This window comes from Neophocaena asiaeorientalis, unplaced genomic scaffold (assembly GCF_003031525.2).
Source record: "Neophocaena asiaeorientalis asiaeorientalis breed wild unplaced genomic scaffold, Neophocaena_asiaeorientalis_V1.1 scaffold275, whole genome shotgun sequence".
Taxonomy (NCBI): domain Eukaryota; kingdom Metazoa; phylum Chordata; class Mammalia; order Artiodactyla; family Phocoenidae; genus Neophocaena; species Neophocaena asiaeorientalis.
The window spans coordinates 8,861,356-8,871,585 of record NW_020173679.1 but is presented as its reverse complement, the minus strand read 5'-3'; the positions used below and the strand labels follow the sequence as shown (position 1 = coordinate 8,871,585).

Genomic DNA, 10,230 nt, shown 5'->3' with positions numbered 1-10,230 from the left:
AATACACGGCCAGTGTTGGCACTTTATTAAGCTTTTCATGGGATCCTCACTTAATCCTTAAAGCAAACCAGTAGGGTTGAACTGTCATTGTCCCCATTTCAGTGGATGAGGAACCTGAGGCTCAGAGAGGTTGGAGCACTTGCCCAAGGTCGCCCAGCTTGTGGAGCTGAAGGTTAAGCCTAGGCAGCCCAGCCCCAGACTGTAGTCTTCTCCATCTTCTCCTTGATCCACCATGTTTCAGTTCCAAGAAGTCTTGGATAGGGGCCTCAGGGCTACTCAGATAAGGATCCCAAAGGGATGGACTGGGCCCTTGGGGTCATAATGGCCCATCTACATTTTGCAGGTTCAAGAACTGGACTTCTTCCCCCAGTGTATCCAATATTGATACAGTTTAGAGATATCTACCAAACTCACAAGAGACTGATGTATAAACCTGAGGTGGGACACTCAGTGTACTGAAGATTTGCGTTTGCCTCTGAAAGGGGCAAATGGGAGGCACTGAACCAGAGCTCAGGGAAACGGGCAAGAGGCCCTCGGGATGTGCGCCTCAAGCTTTGTAGCCCGATATCCCTGTTGTCACAGGAGTAGATGGAACGAGAGCTGGAGTCCTTGGTCCGTGGATCAGGCCGCCATCTTCCCGGGTTCTGTGTCTGCGTCCTCACTCACCGCCAGCTTTTGAGCTTAAGCAGTCCTTTGCTCAAGCAAGGTATGATCTCACCTATGGGGTTATAGCTAGTTCGGGTAACATTCTGGGTCCTACCACTTCCACCACCCCCTGGTCCAAGCTGCATCCTTGCATTGACTCCCTAGCTGGTCTCCAGCTGTCAACAGCCTCTTCTCAACACAGCAGCTAAGAGGGATTCTGTTAGAAGGGAAGCACTGTGCCCTCTGCCTGCACAAAGCCCTCTGCCGGTTTCTTGTCACACTGAAGACAAAATCCAAAGCCCTTCTTTGTGGCCCTCAGGGCCTGGTGTGCCTGCCGTCTGCCCACCTTGCACAGTCTCCTCGGCCTCTTCCTCTCTCTGCTCTGGCCGTACCGCATCTCTGTTTTTCCCCCGCCATGCCACGCATGCTCAGACCTCAGGGCCTTTGCACGTGCTGTTCCCTCTGCCCAGGACACGCTTCCCTTTGAATAGTCACATGCTTTTCTCCTCCCCTTCCCCCAGGTCTCTGCCCATGTATCACTGTATCAGAGAAGCCTTCCCTCACCACCTTCTCCCATCCCTTGCTCTGTCCTCACTACTCTGCTTCATTTTTCTTTAACACTTATTACCTGGCCCTACGTTAGATATTCATTCAGTCAACGCTTGTTTCTTGAGCACCTGCTTTGTTCCAGGCAATGTTCTAGGCATGGGGGCTCCCACCGTGAACACACAGATAAAAATCTCTGCCCTGAAGCTTGCATTGATTGTTCAAGTGATTGTTACGATGGCTGTATGTCTCCCCAACTAGACTGTAAGCTCCACGGGGGCAATGATTTCTACCTATAGAGTATGTATGTGCATAAGGTATATAGTAGGTGCCTAATAAATATTCTTGGAATGAATTCCAGCCCTGAGTCACCTTATTTGGACTTGGCTGTTTTGCAAACCTTCATCAGCTGAACATTTACAGACCACCTCTCAGATTGGGTCACTTCTGCAGGTGTCCACCTTGTAGGTTTTGTCAGTTTTTGCTGGTTTCCACCTGGGGAAGATGCTTTCTGGGAGCATAGGTGGAACATTCTCCTACTTTCTCAGACACCGACCATCTGTGGCCCCCAGTTTCGAATCATCTACTTCATTGAGGTTCTCGGGGACTAAGGAACAAAGAAAGGATCCCGGGAAGCCCGCGCTCCCCAACTGGGGTTTAGCAGGTGCTTGTGGGACGGGTAAGTAAACAACTCAGGTGTTCTTGAGCACCTACTGTATACACATAGGCCTTGAGCATGGCCCTTTGGGGCCCACTTTCCGTGTTTTCCACGAGCAAGTCTGGCCAGAAGGGGTCTGTGGGAGATGGTAGTACCTGGCATGAGAAGCTGGGGTCTGTCCAGGTCTTGAGCGACGATCCTCACGAGAACACAGAAACTCCACCCATTAGAACAGGTTTGCGTACGGCAGCAGGTCCGGTCACACTGTGCGTTAGCCTGGGGCCCGGCTGGCCTGAGCCAGAGCCCCGTGGTGTGACGTCTTAGCTGGCAGATGGGCACTGACCGAGGGAGTGAGTAAGGGGCTGAGTGGCTGGGATGCTTTCCTGATAACACAGAGTGCGCAGCCTTTGCCAGCTTGTCCTCGGCGTGTTGACGTGCCCTGTGGAAAAGCTGGGACCTGGGAATCCTAGCCCTGCCCTGCACCCAGAGTCGGGGGTGTGTTGGGCGGGGGTCCCTCGTGACCTCGGCTCATGCACAGGCTCATTCTCAGACCAGCGGCAGCTGTGCATGTGTTGGTCAGTCCCTGCCTGCGCCGTTTCGGGTGCAGGGATGAGGATGCGGGCCCGCGTTCCGAATTCCTCCAGAGAAACTCGATCTACAGGTGCCGTCTCAAGGCAGCGGGGTTGCCAAACCACAGCTCTTCGCTTTTTGGAGGAAAGACGAGGGGGGTGGGGCGGGGAGCAGAGAACTCAGCTCTAGAAGGCTCCACGCTCCCCACATATGAATATCGTTAGCTGTGTACCCATGTGTAACCCTGGCTGACGGGCCTGGCTCTGCCCGCCAGGTCTCTGCAAGCTCTGAGCTCCTCTCTGCTCTGCAGCCCCTTTCCACACTTGCCTCCTGCCGTGTGGATTTCGGAGAAGTGCATGGTTTTCATCCATTTATGTTTTTTTATTTGTTGCGAGATTCACATAACAGTGACCTTTTTAAAGAGGACGGTTCCGTGGCATATAGTACATTCACGATGTCATGAAGCCACCACCTCCATCCAGTTCTAAAATGCTTTCATCCCCTGCAAAAGAGACCCTGACCCATTAGCCGTCACTCCCCATTCCCCCTCCCCTGGCAACCACCAAGCTGCTTTCTGTCTCTATGGATTTGGCTATTTCATAAAAGTGGGAGCGTCACCTTTTATATCTGCCTTCTTTCACCAGCATAAAGGGTTTGAGGTTCCTCCATGTTACGGCAGGTGTCAGTCCTTTATTCTTGTTTATGGCTGAATGATATTCCATTGAATATATATTCCACAATCGGCTTATGCAATCATGCATTGATGGACATTTGGATTCATCCATTTATGGTTTTGTAACAATAGGACAACAGTAAGGAAATGTAGCTCATCCCTCTAAACAGAGAGGCATCATATTTCCACCTTCCTTTTCATCTCTTTTCCTGCATGTGCCTGTATAATTTTTTCTAGATTTTACCTTAGGGCAGATACAGCTGTGTCCTTCCTTTTACTTAAGATAGCAAACCTTTTTCCGTGCCTCTCAAAGAGTGATCCTTTCAGCTAGCATCTTGGATGGCTGTGTCCATCTCCGCAGACGTGGCTGGGGAGCCCCCTTCCTGCCTCCTCGCATCACCCCCACGTGACCAGCTGGTGCCGTGGGAATCTAGCACCCGGCCGCTTCCACTTGCCTGGAGGTTCAGGGTGAATTTATCCACCGCCCGTGGGCTTGCTGAGAACCCCACCCCCCCACTCCTCCCCGCCTTGTCGAGTTATCAGCCCAGGTGTTCCGGACTTTCCAGGTTGACAGGATTGGCGGAGGAAGACCAGCAACCTAACAGAGGAAGCTCCTGCAGGCTATTGTGGCTTTAAAGGATGCTTCAGTCCTTTTTTCACCAACTGGCCTGTGAGGCCCAGGGATTTACCTCTCCCTTGGCAGCCCGTTGAGTTCCGTGAAATCCCACCCAGGGTACGGCGATCAGGTTGCACTAGGAGACGCACTGCCCCTTCCTTTTAGAATCCTGTCCAGGTTCATTGGCTGCGGTCCATTCAAGGTCCAGTTGACAAACCTTCAGCCCAACTAGCTGTGCGGAAGCTCCTGAGCGCCTTCAGACCCCACGGTCAGTTCCAAGGTCGGGAAGCCTTTTGGTAGGTTACTTTCACGTTTGATTTTCTTCTTCAAAAAATGGACAGTGAGGGATGGGGGGTTCTGAGGGCCCAAGATTTTGAGGGTGATGAGAGGAGAGGTGGCCGTGAAACTGAAAAGAAACACGGGACTTCCCTGGTGGTCCAGTGGTTGGGACCATGCTTCCGTTGCAGGGGGCATGGGTTCAATCCCTGGTCGGGGAACTAAGATCCCGCAAGCCACACGGTGTGGCCAAAAAAAAAAGAAAAAGAAAAGAAAGGAAGAAAGAAACGGCTCTAAGGCCAGCTTGTTAGAGAGAAATTCTTAACCTCCCACACGTGACCGTCATTACGGTCAAACAACCCAGATGTCCTTCTATAAGGGAAAGTTACCAAAATTGTGATAATGAAATACTCTGCAGCTACTAACGCATAAAACTGATGTAGGAGCTGATATATTACGGCTTGGAAAAAGTGTGTGTGGTGTGATCCTTTGCCGTAAGTGGGCGGCCCCTGTGTCTGCATTTGATTGGGAGGGGGACGCTTTTAATTTATACTGTATACATTTCTTTGAGATTTCTTATGAGCACGTATAACATTTGAAATATTTCAAATCAAGACAGAACAGGAAATGTTTTTAAATTGTGTTCATCAATCCAAGCCTGTCAGTTCTCACTTAATGTGGATTTGAGATTCCAGAATGTCGAGCTATAATTCCTTCAAACCAGCAGTGTCCTAATCCCCTGGAGGGCTCATTAGTATGCAGAGTGCTGGACCCCATCCTCAGCGTCCCCGATTCAGGAGGTCAGGGGTGGGGCCCAAGCCTCTGCATCTCTAACGGGTGATGCTGATCTGCTGATCCGGGGACCCCACTTTGAGAACCACTCCTGTGAACCTGTTTGCAAGAGAGCATCCCTGCGGCCTCTCCCCGCTGTAGACATTTTACGGGACATCTGCCCCTGCTCTTGACCTAAAGGGTTTACGTTATTTAATGGGGTTTTAGAGGTTGTACAACCACAGGTGGCTTTGCTGGAGCGGTGGTCTCACACGATGGGACTGGGCTCCTTGGGCCACACCGTGAGGCCTTAACTCGCACCTGTCTTGGTATTCCCTGGCTGAGCGCTCTCTTGCACTTGGCATTCAAGATTCTGTCCTTTGCTTTATCTCATGTTAAAAGGAGGCAGGAGGGGGCAGGGAGCAGCATGTATTAAGCACCTACTGTGTACGCCCGATGCTGTGTTGAGTGCTTTAGCTACCCTGAATGCTGCCCTTGCCCCTCCTTTTACACCCCCGCGTGGTTTGAGAGCATCACCTGGATCTGCCGGGTGGGATGAGGGGACCCGGGCCCCTCTGCCTCTCTGTGAGCTGATTCCTCTCGTGACCACGTCTCTCCCCGGCCTCCTTCCTGCTCATTCTCCCTGAAGGGATGTGGGGCGACCCACATGATCACTCTCAGAGGCGACCTTTCCCAGTTGGCACATCCCGCTGAAGGAGGCCAGAGTGTCACCTGCTCCCGCTCAGGCCTCCGGGCCCTAAAGCCTGGGCGTGGCCAGACTTTGTTCCAGGGACCCTGATGGAGGCCAGCGGCTGGTGGAGTGAGCCGGTAGGCGAGCATCCTGCGGGAGGCCAGGGCCTCCAGAGAGGACCCTTGTTTCCCTGTAGAGCCTTCTCCAGGTGCCCACCTCGGGGAAGGTGAGCCCCACTTTTCTCGGGACCGGAGTGAGCTCACTGGGGCCACCAGGCCACCCGGGGATTGTAGGCTTCTGCCACCAGCCAGGTGGGGTGAGGAAACACCTGCATCCCCAAGCCTTTCCCCGTGGGCACCCATGGGCTTTCCCTCGGGGGTGGCTATGGCACTGTCCTCCGTGCTGCCTTCCTGCCCCCTCTTCACGGGGCCCCCCAGCTCCTGCGTGGACCAGGCAGGCCCACTTTGATGGACCACACAGCCTGAGCAAGGTTGGGGGTCACCATCTAGATTTCGTTCCCTCTGCCGCTCAAAGGCACATCTGCCGCTGTCTCAGAAAACTTTCAGGAAGGTCGCTGTGTGTCATTGTGTGTCACTCAGCTCCCTCCAAAGAGCAGAGCTGCTCATCTGAGCAAAGCACAGGCCGTTGCCGTTATAACCTTGACTCGGCTGCAGCCGTGACTTTTTTTTTTAATTTTTAGTCTCTGAATGAATGTTGATGCTATTTCCCAGGGACAAGGCTCAACTGATACGAGCCCTTTCTGAAAGTGCCATGAGTAATCTGGGTCCTTCGTAGGTGTTTACGGCAGGTGCATTTTTTGGTCTTTTCAAGTCAGAGGCTAGAGCTCCGGCCCGTGTGGGATTTTCTCTCCAGAATCACTCGTCAGAACTTTCCAGAAAGGTCCAATACTTTTGGTGGATTCTAGGGCCAGACACTGACTTTTACATCCCTGCTGGAGCAAGCTTTCCTGGGTCTTCCCGGGCATCCGGGAAGGGTGCAGGTGAGATGGGGTAGCGTTAGGGTTAGGGTAACCACATAGCTCTTGTCCTCTGGCTGGTGGCACCTTGGCCGGGGCTGCGTGGCCAGGCTGCACGGAGCACGCCCACCCTGGGCGCTCCCACCACCGAGATGTGTTCCGGAGCCCCGGCTGATGAACCACAAAACCCTAACATACAGGCTGCAGAAGTTGCGTCCTGATCTAATAACCGATCGCTCAGGCCTGCTTCTCTTGCAAAATCCTGGGCTGCAACCAGCGATGTGTGAGGTGGGGAGGCGGAGGGAGGGAGCTTATTTGATCTGCAGGTGAAAGGAGGCTTTATAAATAGGTCACCTTGTTCTACATCCTGAATTTTATTCTTTCCCCATCTTGGGTCGAAACAATGGTTTTACTGTTCTGGGGTCAGTCAGATGCACTGAGGGGGAACTGAGCTGAAAGGGGGTGAGTGTACGTCTGCCACTCCTCAGTGGCTGCCTCTGTGTGTCCCCTGCCCCCTACCCCTGTTCCATCCATTTGTCACCGGTCACCCTAGCCATGTTTCCAAGAGGGTATTGCTCGTTCAACAAACTTTTCTTTTTTTTTTTTAAACAACAAAACAAAAGGATAATTTTTAGTAGTTCCAGGGCCAATTGATCCGAACGTGCTTTTTTGGAAGGCGGAACTGCGGAGCTGTGGCTTTAATTGAAGGGACAGCGTCAAGTTACGGGCAGGTGCTGAGTGAGCTGTCCCAGCTGAGCCAAGGTTAGCATTCTTGCCCCCTCCAGCCTCTGCTCCCCCTGCCCCACCCCTGCCGAGGTCCTCCTTCCTCACCTCCCCACCTGGCCTTGGCAGGGCACAGAACCACGTACAGCTGCCAGGGCTGGGTTTCCAGTCTGAGCACGGAGGTTGGGGGGCAGGACTTTTCTTGCTTGGGGCCCACGGAGACAGATAGCTACCTCATTTTTGCTGGGAAAATTAAAATTTGTTATGTGGAAACAGTATAATTGGAAGTCTTAGGAGAACTCATTATAGAAATACTGTCCCCTTTGGGGATGTCCCCAGAGCTGTAGCCGGGAATTCTTATCCTTTTATTTTAAATGCCCTAGTGTCTCCATGTGTATCTTCCAGGGCAAATTAAACATTTATCCTGTGCTTGCTTTATAAGAAGTGACACATGTGGAGAGCCTGTAGGAACAATTGCTCTGGGGACAATTTGCACTTGTGACTGTAGTGCATTCAGTCAGTATTTTGCAGCTGTTTATTCTTTGCTTAACCATTAATTTCATTGCAAAAGGGAATACATGCATTAAAATTTTTTTTTTCATTTCAAAAAGTCCTTAAAGTGAACGCATCTTTCCTCCCGCCACCCCCCTCCAGGACTAACCGTTGTGGAAGGTTTGGTGTTTATCCTTCTAAACCTTTCTCTATGCCTACGGACAAACGCGCACAGATAGCATCTTTTAAAAAGTCTGTTCTTACAGACATGGGATCATGCTCTGTATGGTGTTCTCCGATTTGCTTTTTAAAATCTAACAGCGTCGTGTTACATTTTGTGTTAAATCAGCACATCTGAGGGGCTACCTCCCTCTCTCCAAGGCTGCTGGAGTTCATGGTGAAGTGAGCATCTTTGCCCACATGTCCCTGGGCAGGGCTGTAGGGTTTTGTAGACCAGACCCCTGGAAAGCTGGTCGGTGGGTGATTGCGGCGTATTTTACACCTGGATGGGGACTGCCACATGGCACCCGCACGCCGAGAAGCAGGTCCCAGTTGGGGTCTGTCTGGGATACACGCCCACACCTGTACACAAATGGCTTTTTCCCAACATCCTTTCCAGTTCCCCTTAACCTTTGTTAACCCTGTGCATCCCACAAGGCTTGCTGGTCCCCCGTCACCCATAGAACTCTGCCAGCATCACTTTTCTCTGTGACTTGCATAGTGAAAGCCATGGGTGTATCCAACAGGCGTTCTCCACCACATGTGCCCAGGAGACACGGATAGGAGCATGCCCTTCCCTCCCCCTTCAGAGAGAATCACTGCCTTAGGTCATTAAAGGCTGGGTGCCCTTCACCCAGCCCACCGTTCAGACCCGCAAACAGTACGCTTCGGGGATGTTTCTTACTCGTCCCCACCCTCTGGGCACCACTGTCCAGTCCTGGGCTTCCTTCCCTGCACGTCTGCTAATTCTGGATCTGGTTTTCCCTCCCTCCGAGGGCACAGAGAGGCCACTTGGAGGAGCCCAAGAAACTAGAGGGCAGGTGGTTTGTGAGGCTTTGGTCCTCCTTCCTGTGGATAGCTGTGGTCCCCAGCAGACCCTCTCTGAAGCAGGGCTTTGGGGTAAGAGTACTGGTCCCCGGACCCTGAGCAGAGAGCACTTAACTGGCTGCCGGCGGCAGCACCGGGAGGAGGTGCATCCACTTAGAATTCCTCTATGGACGGGTGGCTCTGGTGGATTCTTGGGAACACTGCATGGAAGGCTTCTGCCCGTTAGAGGGTCCAAGTGGCATCCTTTTTCACAGTGAACCATGAACTGACCTTTGACCCAGTGAGGATGATGTGTGTGGCATTGGGGGAGAAGGGGGTTCTCAGTAGGTGGAAAGTGTCCAACCAAGTCAAGCCATAGGGCTTCGCAGACCTCCCTCCCCCTGTGTCCCAGAGCTTTTTTTTTTTTGCGGTACGCGGGCCTCTCACTGTTGTGGCCTCTCCCGTTGCGGAGCACAGGCTCCGGACGCGCAGGCTCAGCGGCCATGGCTCACGGGCTCAGCCGCTCCGCAGCATGTGGGATCTTCCCGGACTGGGGCACGAACCCGTGTCCCCTGCATCGGCAGGCGGACTCTCAACGACTGCACCACCAGGGAAGCCCTACACACGTATTCTTAGTCCTGGTTGGGATACTCATCCTGCTGTATTTGACGAGGGTAATGACCCGCCCACCAAGCACGAGAGTCCCCTGTCCCGCCGGAGCCCAGGGCATGCAGGTGTGTCTTCTCACCCCCTTCTGGCTACGTCATTGGTCATTGGGAAGCACCAGGTGCTGGAACCTTGTTTGCAGCCTCAGGGACTGAGGACAGTGAGAGCAGTGTCTTATTGGGGCGATCAGAGGTTGGGGGGCAGGACTTTGTTGTCTGAGGGTTGGCTTGAGGCAACCCTGAGGAGGAACGGGTGGATGTGATCTTAGGAACACGTAGCTAATGTGCAATGCTTTCTGGGAAAGAGCACTGCCGTCACGGCACTGAAAGGGAGTGGGGACCGCTGGCCACGGCACTGCCTGGACCTCCTCGCCTCCCTCCTGCTCTTTAGCCCTGATGCCACCACAGCTGCTGGAGCTCTGAGTGTACACACACACACGTGTGTGTATGTGTGTCTGCGTGTGACTGGTGGGGAGTGGTGGCAGCAACAAGGCCACCTCTGTCCCCCACTTCTCTCTTCCAGCCCCGCAGGGCAATACACGGCCACGCCCTCCGCCCCCTCTGTGGCTTTGCTTCTCCTGGGTGGGGATGAGGGCTGGGTCCTCCCACCTCCTGGGGACTCACCAAGGACCTGCTGAGCCAGCCCAGGCCCTGACACTCCTGTAGCAACTCTAGGCCCTGCAAAGCCTGGACATCCGCACTTGTGTCTCAGACGCAGGAAAGGGGGCTGGTCCCGGAGCCGGGGCCTGTACTGCTTCTCCCACTTCCTACCTGAAGTTTGGTGCCCACCGGGGACTCCTACCTTGGCCCGGCATTAACAGGATCTGCACAGGCCAAAACAGCATCTCCACCACTCGGCACTTTTGGATGGTGTAACCCACTTCCCCTCCCCCCTGCCCCCC

At 53.4% G+C, this 10,230-nt stretch overlaps 1 protein-coding gene across 1 annotated transcript in view; it reads left to right on the top strand.

The window, feature by feature from the left end:
* Positions 1 to 625: 625 nt before the first annotated feature.
* The window catches only part of SPSB1 (splA/ryanodine receptor domain and SOCS box containing 1), a 24,712-nt gene continuing 15,107 nt past the window's right edge, over positions 626 to 10,230 (top strand). Inside the window, exon 1 of the mRNA XM_024749683.1 lies at positions 626 to 706. The gene's annotated coding sequence lies outside the window, so the exon portion shown is untranslated. The remainder of the gene's footprint in view (positions 707 to 10,230) is intronic.